We start from the raw sequence: 13518 nt of genomic DNA on the forward strand, positions 1-13518 counted from the left end.
TTGAACAATTGCTACAAACGTAATTATGATGTATCACAGTATCATACATTACAATCTAAACTTAAGTTTCCGATGGCCTAGCTGTCGTCGTCCTAATGATATTAATGTACGTTATAAACTAAAGTTATAGTGGACAATTTTAGTATCTGCATGTTGACATTTGAGGGAATTAAAATTATTCCTAATTGTTGTTGATAAGGGAGAAATAGTAAGGCCATGTGTACAGGTGCCTAGTTGGAGGTATAGCTTATACGTGTACATACACTGGTATAAAAATATACATTAAAATGAGGTTTTCTTAAATTAAAAGAATTCCAGTTGATATCGAATATTCTTATTATTATCAACACAACAACTTAACAATACCTATCATCTGGCATCGCAACATACGGCCAAAGTGTTGTTATATTGTGTAAATGTCCTTGCCATTTTTACCCCCTGTTTGTTGCTTTACCGATTCTGCCAAAATTTGATGAGGTAATCCGTATGCATGTTTAGATCAACTCTTACTTGAAGCTTGATCGCGAGTGTTTTGTTCAACTTGGGTTATCTCGTCAACAGTTATTTTTGTGATTTTCATTTTCTGCAACCAAACACCAGATGATGCTAATTCAAAATAGTCACGATCTGTATCAAGGGCATATGAGTTTGCTGGTTTGAAAAATTGTGATACACGATAGTCATTTACTCTATTGTGGTTCATCCGAACTGACCTAAAGTGATCATTGTATCCTGGACTATTTCGGTATTGCTGTGGACGGAGATCAAAATTTACACATATAACTGACTCTTTGCAAGTGGAAGGTCACTGGCTTTGATGGGGCTTCCATGGTAGGGCTTTGTTTTGTGAACTAATTGGAGTTTCTGAGTCCAAGTTTCCTCTAAATACTTCCTTAACTGAACATCTATGGCATGCAAAAACAACAGCACAAACATGTTTACAGTGGGCTTTCGGACCCATGCCAGCTGCACATTCACACTGCCCCTCAACTACACGACCTTTCTTGTGTATACATACAACTACAACACACTTTTCTTCATTTGCGCACGGCATTCCTATCTTACGTAAAAACTGTCAGCCTCTGATGCCAAATGTAAATATTTGAGGAATCGATTGGTGTACAAATCTTTAGCGCCACTGTCTATAGTCTTTTGGATTTGAAGAAGATACGACTCTACTGCTCTAATGTAAAGTTTGTAAAATCTGTATCTTGGTTAATATCTCAAAACTCTCGAAAATACTAAATTCAGGCTCTAATTCTTTACGACTAAAATCTTTGTTTCTATCATATGCCTCTAGTCTGAAACATTCAAATTAGAATATATATTATACATGCAACTATATATAGATTTTTATGGTTCACAAATCACAAGCTGAAAGTTGACCCTCGCATGTATAATAATATTTTCATTTGAGCTGAAACATGGTCTTATTCTGCCCTGCAGGTGGGGCGTAAGAATTGTACCTGCTGGTCCCATTGCATGATCGTAGGAGGCGACTAAATTTGGGATCTTATCTTTTCGCTTCTTTCTGAACATCTTTCATCCTAATGTCTCCCTTGACAATGCCTCACTTTTCGTCTTCAGTTAAGCGTTCGCCCCTGTGAGGAAGGCTTTGGGTTCTGTCCCCTGGCCGAGACATACCAGAGTCTTGAAAAATGGTAGTTGCTGCTCCTGCTTAGCGCTCAGCAAATTAGGAGTGGGACGACTGGTTCGCCCGTTGTCAGTATAATGTGACCGGGTGGGGTGTGCTGCTGGGTGTCATCGGCAGTATGCTTCAGTGAGGTAGCACTCTAAATCGGCAAAAGATCCGGCCTATCACAAGGAGACTTAACACAAACATACCACAGCCTCCCAAAACACACATACGCACTCATCACACGCATACATTTCGCACGCACGGGAGGCCGTCCTTAAATGACCTTGGCTGTTAATAGGACGTTAAACAAAATAAACCAAACCAAAGCTTTCGCATGGCTGTACAAGACACTAGCATATAAAACAGAGAGAGAGACATATAGAGGTTCCCCAACAAGTGGAGATTGTTTATCATTTTTATCCAACTCTGGTTAGTTAGTATTTTAATGTAGGGGTCGATGGACGTGAAACCGCTGGCGTACTGGGTTCTAGCAACTGAATCCTGAATGAGGTCCTCAAACCCGTTTTCCCTGTCATGCAGGTCGAGTATATCCATTGTTCTGCAACAAAACAAACTGAGAGTTGCATTGTGTGGATTGGAATATAGAGTAGCATTTTTTTCTTTTCTTATAAACCTGAGGAAATAAGGACTGAGGTTAAGACTTCACCAACCAAATAGAACTTAATTATACATAAAAAACAACCATCTTTGATTTCTTTTATTGTTTTTAATGGAAGAAATCTATAAACAAAATTTTAATGTAAAAATATACTACTGTATATATTTTTTTCTTTATCAAAATGAATCCAAAACCTGTTGCAAACAAACAATATCTAGATTACGATCAACATTGAAGACAGGTATTGTGTTGTCATGGTAATCAAATTATAGGTTGTTTCTCCATATAACAAGTCCAAGATGGCGATAATATTGTTCCTGAGTCAGTCATTTTTTTGAGACTAACAATTTAATGGAAATGTTAATTATAACTAGAAACTTACTATGTACATCAAAGATAAATGCTCCTTTTGGATTCTCGATTCAGTTTATATTAGTTTTTCATGCAACAGTGATCATGATGAAGGATATTCAGTCCGAGTGATTCCAGCTAGTGTGTCACTATCAAGAAATGTGTGGTCCATCTCAGTCTCTCTCCACAAGGTTGCGAAATTTGGAGACGTATCCACGATCTCCTTTCAACACAAGAAGTTATTTCATCCAGTGAGCTGGCACAGCCACATTATCCCTGTAAAATTAAAAAAAAAATTAAAGAGACTACTAAAGAACAGAAAAGTGAGAAACTAAATGAACATAAAGGTAATTCAAACATTCTGAAAATATGCCAATTTGTGGAATATGTATACCCCGCTTTCAGGACATGTTGTAACTCTGCTAAATAATGTTTGCAAATAGCGGAAATCGAACATGATTGACCCTTAATGGCATTTAACATTGGTAGCAATTTTGAAGACTTTCAATTCTAAGCATTCACTTTATTTCTATTTGTGGATGTATACATACCTCTGTTTTCTAATCTGTTGTATTTGTGGTACCCTTCCAGGGATAACTGTTCTTACTTCAGTATACACTGCTCCTACAGCAAATACTTTTAATCTCCTTCTGTCCAAAATGTAGTAATCTACAGTGAGTATATATTTGAGCCATCATCCAAGGGCTTGTCTAGCATTACTATATAGGAATTCCTTCGTCTCGCCCTTTGCTGGCAGTAAAATATGGTCTCATTCTTAACCATTTTTTTTTACCTTACCAATGTCTTGCATGTCAATAGTTTGGTCAAGGACTTTCAACTGCTGTTGGATTGAATTATGTATGACATGCAAATCAAGTACAGGAGGAACCACATCACATTTATAGGCTGGTGTTGTTGCTGGCATACGTTTCGCACCTCCTGTAGTGAGTTTTTGTAAAAAGGAACGAAGTTCCCCTTTAGGCAAAACATGCGTTTGTTTTTCCAACATTTTTTGAGCTTGCATTGCCCAGAAGATCTGAGCACATACATTTCCTTTCCCATGAACACTTTTTAAGATGTCACCATTGCACGACTCATATCCAAAGCAGGAGTAGGTCCAAAGTGGGCCCCACATCTTCACACAGGTAGTGTAGTGTTTCACATTATGCACATTCATGCCCAGGAAATGGTCTCCATATATAGCTGATGCATGCTGGTAGAATGTGCAAAGAAGATGTTCAGCTCTTTCTATTTCTGGCAATGAAATGTTTTCCTGAAGTAGTGTTTATATACCTTCTATAAGACAGGAGTAATGTTCCAAGAACACAGCTGGTAGAATGCCTGATAAACAGGGAAGACTATATAATGTAGCAGCCAGGAGCGGAGCTCAGAAGCTTTCCATTTCTGATAGTTTTTAAGCTTCCTAGGAAGACGCGACATTACGTAAGATGGTTTGATTTTCTTCAGTAGCTTGTCTACTTCATCAAGTTTGTGGCCAATAAAGAATTCCTCTTTATAATTTTTTCCATCGAACCATAGACTTAGAAGCTTTTTAACAATTCCGAGGAGAATACCCATTCATTGAGTTTGGTTTGGACACTCCTTGCCACACTCCCCATATGATGTTCTTTAGTAGCCTTTCTTTAAGAGGATTGGTTTGGTTTGGGTTTTTTTTGTTTAACGTCCTATTAACATCTAAGGTCATTTAAGGACGGCCTCCCGTGCATGCGACATGTATGAGTGTGGTGAGTGCGTATGTGTGTTTTGGGAGGCTGCGGTATGTTCGTGTTAAGTCTCCTTGTGATAGGCCGGAACTTTTGCCGATTTAAAGTGCTATCTCACTGAAGCATACTGCCGAAGACACCCAGCAGCAAACCCCACCCGGTCACATTATACTGACAACGGGCCAACCAGTCTTTCCACTCAAAATATGCTGAGCGCTAAGCAGGAGTAGCAACTACCATTTTTAAAGACTCTGGTATGTCTCGGCTAGGGGACAGAACCCAAAACCTTCCTCACAGCTGCGAAAGCTCAACTTCAGGCCAAAATTGAGGCATTGTCAAGGGAGACATTAGGAAGAAGAAAGTTATCAAGAAAGAAATTGGTTTGGTTTGGTTTATTTTGTTTAACGTCCTATTAACAGCTAAGGTCATTTAAGGACGGCCTCCCGTGCGTGCGACACGCATGCGTGTGGTGAGTGCGTATGTGTGTTTTGGGAGGCTGCGGTATGTTCGGGTTAAGTCTCCTTGTGATTGGCCGGAACTTTTGCCGATTTATAGTGCTACCTCACTGAAGCACACTGCCAAAGACACCCAGCAGCACACCCCACCCGGTCACATTATACTGACAACGGGCGAACCAGTCGTCCCACTCCAAATACGCTGAGCGCTAAGCAGGAGTAGCAACTACCATTTTTAGGTCACCTTAGACAAAGTCTCAAGTGACCTATTCTAATCCCCTTTTGTCCGTCGTCCGTCGTGCGTCCGTAAACAATTTACATTTTCGACTTCTTCTCCAAAACCCCTAAACCAAATTCCATGAAATTTGGCAGGAAGCTTCTATGGCTAAAGGTCAACCAAAATTGTAAATTATATGGTCCCCACCCCCCCAGGGGCCTGAGGAGCGGGGCTAAAAAGGGTTGAATTGACTAAATCTTCAAAAATCTTCTTCTCTACTCTCAGATGTGGTGGAATCAAACACTCTTTGTAGATGGAAGGGTCTTAAGGTGCTTTACCAAAATTGTAAATGTCATGACCCAGGGGTCTCACGTTTGCCCCTGGGGAGGGGGGTTCTTTGTGGGAAGGTGGTGTGTCGCGTACCAAAACCGGGTCACTGTGACCTTTATTTTGCTATATTTTGACCTCTGACCTACATTAAAGTAAAAGTTTGTCCGGGCTCTATCTCCTACACTATAAAGGACTAGAACTTAATACTTGGTAGTATGGTTCCTTGTGGGAAGGCGGTGTGTCGCGTACAAAAACCGGGTCACTGTGACCTATATTTTGACCTCTGACCTACATTAAAGAAAAAGCTTGTCCGGGCTCTATCTCCTACACTATAAAGCACTAGAACTTAATACTTGGTAGTATGGTTCCCCGTGGGAAGGCGGTGTGTCGCGTACCAAAACCGGGTCACTGTGACCTATATTTTGACCTCTGACCTACATTAAAGAAAGAAAAATTTGTCCAGGTTCTATCTCCTACACTATTAAGGATTAGAACTTTATACTTGGTAGTATAGTTCCCTGTGGGAAGGCGGTGTGTCGCGTACCAAAACTGGGTCACTGTGACCTTTATTTTGCTATATTTTGACCTCTGACCTACATTTAAGTAAAAGCTATTGTAAAACTGCATGTTGATCCAACAAAGCCCCTTAAAGGCACAATATATGTGAAATTTGACGACATGAATATAGGTTGTCGGGCTAAGAAAACTAGTCCATTCAAAGACCTTGTTCCAATCAAAGCAGTGACTGCTGCATTTTTCCTTACACAAAAAGCAAAATCCATCCAGATGGAAAGGACACAATTTCCTGGGACACTAGCTTGGGGTATCACTGCACAAGTCACAAGGAAGTACCTTTGAGACTATGATTGCTGATATGGAAACTCCAGCAAATGTCAAATCCACAATGCCTGGCCAAATCTATACGATGTTAAGTAGAGCAAAGACAAGGAAAGGCTTGAAAGTCTGTGCCTTCCATCCATCAAAAATACATGTCAACTCTTTAGCATTAGAAGAAATGAAACGCCTCCAAACCAATTGCAGTCTTCCTCTGGACACTGATCACAGTTTATCTACAGACACTGGTACATACAACATAGCATATCTTAATGTTAGATCATTAAGAAGTCACTATGAAGATCTATTAAACGAAAAAGAAATAAATAGCGCAAGCATTGTGTCTGGTAGAGACAAAAGTGAAAAACTACAACAATTTTCCCCTACATGATATGGAGTGCATATCTATTCCAAGCAAACATGGATGTGTCATCTACTCTGCAATTCCCATCCAAACCATATTGGAAATCAACATACCACAAATAGAAGCAGTTGGAATCATCACTGGCAATTTGCTGCTTGGATGCATATATATACCTCCTAACACATCTTATAACCATTTAAATTCAGCTATATTACAGTTATTCAAGCTATGCACAACACAAGCAAAGTTACATAAGTGTACAAACATTCTTGTTGTTGGAGATTTCAACATGGACTTCGCAAAGATGGACAGCCTTCAAAAATCTTGTAAACTTCACCAACTACTGACCACGCCTACCCATTGCCTTGGAGGAATTCTTGACTTGGTCTTCTCATCCAAATTATTCCCAGTGACAAACAAACCTGTGTTCTTCTCAGATCACCATTTAATCAATATACAGTACTGTTGAATTCAATGTAAGCATAACAAACAACATCTTGTTATTATTATTACAATTTCATGTCTATTGCAGTAAAACCTGTCTATAAAGGATACCCAATAGAAAAACTAAAGGTGTCCTTCATAGACTTGTGTCCTTTATATAGAGATCATTTATAGAGTATACCTACAGTGTACATGTATTTAGTGAGAATGGGATGGTTCCTGTATAGAAGCGGGTCTCTGTAAACTACATCTTCACCTTTCAATACATTGAAGAAAATACATGACCTTATTGCATCTCGAGATTCACACTCATTGCTATTGGATCTCGAGATAACAACCCGGTGGGGGACTGTAATTCGTTGAATTATCTTGTTTCTATTGGAATTCATTCTAATTTGGCAAACATTGTCAGCATGGGATGACAGTTTGATGGCATGCACATGTTGGCCCTGACTGACCCCCAGGGGCTGATGGGCGGGGCTAAAAAGGGCCAAATTGACTGAAATTTCAAAAATCTTCTTCTCAAGACCAAAATAAGGTGGAATCAAATACTCTTTATAGTTAGAAGGGTCTTAAGGTGCTTTACTAAAATTGTGAATTTCATGACCCTGGGGTCTCAAGTTTGCCCCTTGGGAGGGGGTAAACTTTACTATAGTTTATATAGGGAAATCACATTTTTCACTATAATATGTTTGATTTCTATTGGAATTCATTCTATTTTGGTTAACATTATCAGCTTGGGATGGCAGTTTGAGGGTATGCACATGTTGGCCCTGACTGACCCCCAGGGGCTGATGGGTGGGGCTAAAAAGGGTCAAATAGACTGAAATTTCAAAAATCTTCTTTTCAGACTGAAATAAGATAGAATCAAATACTGTTTATAGATGGAGGGATCTTAAGGTGCTTTTCTAAAATTGTGAATTTCATGACCCTGGGGTCACACATTTACACCTGGGGAGGGGCCAATTTTACTATAGTTTATATAGGGAAATCACATTTTTGACTGATTTGTTTGATTTCTATTGGAATTCATTCTAACTTGGTTAACATTTTCAGCATGGGATGAAAGTTTGATAATATGCACATGTTGGCCCTGACTGACCCCTAGGGGCTTATGGGCGGGGCCAAAAATGGTCAATTAAATTAACTGAAATATTTCAAATCTCAGGTGACCGTTAAGGCCCAAGGGCCTCTTGTTAAAGACTCTGGTATGTCTCGGCTAGGGGAGAGAACCCAAAACCTTCCTCACAGCGGCGAACGCTCAACTGAAGGCCAAAACTGAGGCATTGTCAAGGGAGACATTAGGAAGAAGAAAGTTATCAAGAAAGAAATTGGTTTGGTTTGGTTTATTTTGTTTAACGTCCTATTAACAGCTAAGGTCATTTAAGGACAGCCTCCCGTGCGTGCGACATGCATGCGTGTGGTGAGTGCGTATGTGTGTTTTGGGAGGCTGCGGTATGTTCGTGTTAAGTCTCCTTGTGATTGGCCGGAACTTTTGCCGATTTATAGTGCTACCTCACTGAAGCATACTGCCGAAGACACCCAGCAGCACACCCCACCCGGTCACATTATACTGACAACGGGCGAACCAGTCGTCCCACTCCTAATATGCTGAGCGCTAAGCAGGAGTAGCAACTACCATTTTTAAAGACTCTGGTATGTCTCGGCTAGGGGACAGAACCCAAAGCCTTCCTCACAGGGGGCGAACACTCAACTAAAGGCCAAAAGTGAGGCATTGTCAAGGGAGACATTAGGAAGAAGAAAGTTGTTAAGAAAAGATAAGATCCCAAGTTTAGTCGTCTCTTACGATCATGCAATGGGGGCAGCAGGTACAATTCTTACGCCCTACCTGCAGGGCAGACCCTATGAGTTCCAGGGTTTGGTTTGGTTTATTTTGTTTAACGTCCTATTAACATCTAAAGTCATTTAAGGACGGCCTCTCGTGCGTGCGACATGTATGAGTGTGGCGAGTGCGTATGTGTGTTTGGAGTTCCAGGGACCTGGGTGGTTATGGTGGTAACGTTACTACCAATCTACCACTACATGATTATGGGGGGTCTACACCCATACCACACCAACAGATACATGACTTACCCACAGTCCCTGTATGTAGGCCCAAGATGGAAACTCCCTTATTAGGGTACATAGATGATAGACATGATGACTATAGGCGTGCCCGCAACCCGCGTCGTGCCAGAGTAGAAAACCGTCGTGCTAACTCATCGGATAGTGAACCATCTGGCTTTGATTTCCCGAGTCAGGAGGAGCCTAATGTGGAGTCCTCCAGTGACACATCCAACCGACATCGGAGAGATGGACATTTCCACCGCAGTAAAAGCCTGCAGCGCTACAAGATGCCAACATTTACTGGTAAGGTTAGATGGGAACCCTTCATCCTAAAATTTGACCACATAGTAGCCGACAACGCTTGGTCAGAGCGTAAGACCATTAACCGGTTCATTGATTGTCTAAGCGGGGACGCGTTAGAGTATGCGGACAAACTACCCGGCAGGTTCTACTTTCATTGTTTAAACAAGAGATCCCAGAGGGATCTTGGCGCCCATCATTGAATGATCTTTATAGGTTCCATGTCAGATTGATCTTTTCTCTACTTTTCCCTTCCTCTAAGCCTTACTAATCTGTGTAAATTCAGAAACAGCCCTCTAGTACTTTTCAAACAAGGGGAACCCATATATAAAATTTAAGATTTAGCAATAATGGTTGTCTGTTGGCCATGTTGTTTTTGGATTGGTCCCAAAATGCAATACCAGGGACCAAGGGGAACCTACATATAAAATTTGAGAAAGATCCCTTCAGTACCTTCTGTAAAATAGCGATAAACTTCAATTGTCAAAATACAAGATGGCTGCCTGTCGGCCATGTTGTTTTCTGACTGGTCTCAAAATCCAATATGCATAACTAGGGACCGAGGGCAACCTACAAATGAAATTTGAGAAAGATCTCTTCAGTGTTTTCTCAGAAATAGCGATAACAAACTTCAATTGTCAAAATCCAAGATGGCTGCCTGTCGGCCATGTTGTTTTCCGATCGGTCCCAAAATGCAATATGCACAACTTCATTCCAAGGGCAACCTACATATTAAATTTGAGAAAGATCCCTTCAGTACTTTCTGAGAAATAGCGATAACAAACTTCAATTGTCAAAATCCAAGATGGCTGCCTGTCGGCCATGTTGTTTTCCGATCGGTCCCAAAATGCACTATGCATAACTAGGGACCAAGGGCAACCTACATATGAAATTTGAGAAAGATCCCTTCAGTTCTTTCTCAGAAATAGCGATAACAAACTTCAATTGTCAAAATCCAAGATGGCTGCCTCTCGGCCATTTTGTTTTCCGATCGGTCCCAAAATACACTATGCATAACTAGGGACCAAGGGCAACCTACATATGAAATTTGAGAAAGATCCCTTCAGTACTTTCTCAGAAATAGCGATAACAAGAATTGTTTACGGACGGAGGGACGGACGGACGGACCACGGACGCAGGGCGATTTGAATAGCCCACCATCTGATGATGGTGGGCTAAAAAGATGAAGGAAATGTTTAGCGACAAGGATGTACCGGTAGTAGCTAAAGTATGCTAAACAGGAGGAATCGGAGACCTTGACCGAGTATGCGCAGCGCATTCAAACGCCGACGAATGATGGTTATGCATACGCGGACGAAACAACGCAGGACCAAATCGCGACGGAGTCCTTCTAAAAGGGATGCCGGGAAAAGGTGGCAGCCCAAAAGGCTATGGAGAAGAAGTACATAAAAGCCTCGGTAGCGAACCAGCGCGCTTTGTTTGGTACACGCTCGTCTTATTTTCCGAGTAGGCAGGTGGAGTTCGCTGAAGGCACCAGACCCGGAGACGATGAGACACAACAGGAGGTTATTAAAATGCTGCGTGATGAGGTAAATTATAAACGGTCGCTCTCGCGTGGTGGGACAGCTAACTCACCGTACTACCAGCCTCAGCTCCCACCTCCATACCACAATCAGGGTGGAGGTGAGGTGTTTCCTTACTACCCGCCCGCGGGGACCCACGTTGGTACCCTCCTTATCGCGAAGGTTTGGTTTGGTTTGGTTTATTTTGTTTAACGTCCTATTAACAGCAAAGGTCATTTAAGGACGGCCTCCCGTGCGTGCGGCATGCATGCGTGTGGTGAGTGCGTATGTGTGTTTTGGGAGGCTGCGGTATTTCGTGTTAAGTCTCCTTGTGATAGGCCGGAACTTTTGCCGATTTATAGTGCTACCTCACTGAAGCATACTGCCGAAGACACCCAGCAGCACACCACACCCGGTCACATTATACTGACAACGGGCGAACCAGTCGTCCCACTCCAAATATGCTGAGCGCTCAGCAGAAGTAGCAACTACCATTTTTAAAGACTCTGGTATGTCTCGGCTAGGGGACAGAACCCAAAACCTTCCTCACAGCGGCGAACGCTCAACTTAAGGCCAAAATTGAGGCATTGTCAAGGGAGACATTAGGAAGAAGAAAGTTATCAAGAAAGAAATTGGTTTGGTTTGGTTTATTTTGTTTAACGTCCTATTAACAGCTAAGGTCATTTAAGGACGGCCTCCCGTGCGTGCGACATGCATGCGTGTGGTGAGTGCGTATGTGTGTTTTGGGAGGCTGCGGTATGTTCGTGTTAAGTCTCCTTGTGATTGGCCGGAACTTTTGCCGATTTATAGTGCTACCTCACTGAAGCATACTGCCGAAGACACCCAGCAGCACACCCCACCCGGTCACATTATACTGACAACGGGCGAACCAGTCGTCCCACTCCTAATATGCTGAGCGCTAAGCAGGAGTAGCAACTACCATTTTTAAAGACTCTGGTATGTCTCGGCTAGGGGACAGAACCCAAAGCCTTCCTCACAGGGGGCGAACACTCAACTAAAGGCCAAAAGTGAGGCATTGTCAAGGGAGACATTAGGAAGAAGAAAGTTGTTAAGAAAAGATAAGATCCCAAGTTTAGTCGTCTCTTACGATCATGCAATGGGGGCAGCAGGTACAATTCTTACGCCCTACCTGCAGGGCAGACCCTATGAGTTCCAGGGTTTGGTTTGGTTTATTTTGTTTAACGTCCTATTAACATCTAAAGTCATTTAAGGACGGCCTCTCGTGCGTGCGACATGTATGAGTGTGGCGAGTGCGTATGTGTGTTTGGAGTTCCAGGGACCTGGGTGGTTATGGTGGTAACGTTACTACCAATCTACCACTACATGATTATGGGGGGTCTACACCCATACCACACCAACAGATACATGACTTACCCACAGTCCCTGTATGTAGGCCCAAGATGGAAACTCCCTTATTAGGGTACATAGATGATAGACATGATGACTATAGGCGTGCCCGCAACCCGCGTCGTGCCAGAGTAGAAAACCGTCGTGCTAACTCATCGGATAGTGAACCATCTGGCTTTGATTTCCCGAGTCAGGAGGAGCCTAATGTGGAGTCCTCCAGTGACACATCCAACCGACATCGGAGAGATGGACATTTCCACCGCAGTAAAAGCCTGCAGCGCTACAAGATGCCAACATTTACTGGTAAGGTTAGATGGGAACCCTTCATCCTAAAATTTGACCACATAGTAGCCGACAACGCTTGGTCAGAGCGTAAGACCATTAACCGGTTCATTGATTGTCTAAGCGGGGACGCGTTAGAGTATGCGGACAAACTACCCGGCAGGTTCTACTTTCATCGTTTAAACAAGAGATCCCAGAGGGATCTTGGCGCCCATCATTGAATGATCTTTATAGGTTCCATGTCAGATTGATCTTTTCTCTACTTTTCCCTTCCTCTAAGCCTTACTAATCTGTGTAAATTCAGAAACAGCCCTCTAGTACTTTTCAAACAAGGGGAACCCATATATAAAATTTAAGATTTAGCAATAATGGTTGTCTGTTGGCCATGTTGTTTTTGGATTGGTCCCAAAATGCAATACCAGGGACCAAGGGGAACCTACATATAAAATTTGAGAAAGATCCCTTCAGTACCTTCTGTAAAATAGCGATAAACTTCAATTGTCAAAATACAAGATGGCTGCCTGTCGGCCATGTTGTTTTCTGACTGGTCTCAAAATCCAATATGCATAACTAGGGACCGAGGGCAACCTACAAATGAAATTTGAGAAAGATCTCTTCAGTGTTTTCTCAGAAATAGCGATAACAAACTTCAATTGTCAAAATCCAAGATGGCTGCCTGTCGGCCATGTTGTTTTCCGATCGGTCCCAAAATGCAATATGCACAACTTCATTCCAAGGGCAACCTACATATTAAATTTGAGAAAGATCCCTTCAGTACTTTCTGAGAAATAGCGATAACAAACTTCAATTGTCAAAATCCAAGATGGCTGCCTGTCGGCCATGTTGTTTTCCGATCGGTCCCAAAATGCACTATGCATAACTAGGGACCAAGGGCAACCTACATATGAAATTTGAGAAAGATCCCTTCAGTTCTTTCTCAGAAATAGCGATAACAAACTTCAATTGTCAAAATCCAAGATGGCTGCCTCTCGGCCATTTTG

Source organism: Pecten maximus, unplaced genomic scaffold (assembly GCF_902652985.1).
Source record: "Pecten maximus unplaced genomic scaffold, xPecMax1.1, whole genome shotgun sequence".
NCBI classification, from domain to species: Eukaryota; Metazoa; Mollusca; class Bivalvia; order Pectinida; family Pectinidae; genus Pecten; species Pecten maximus.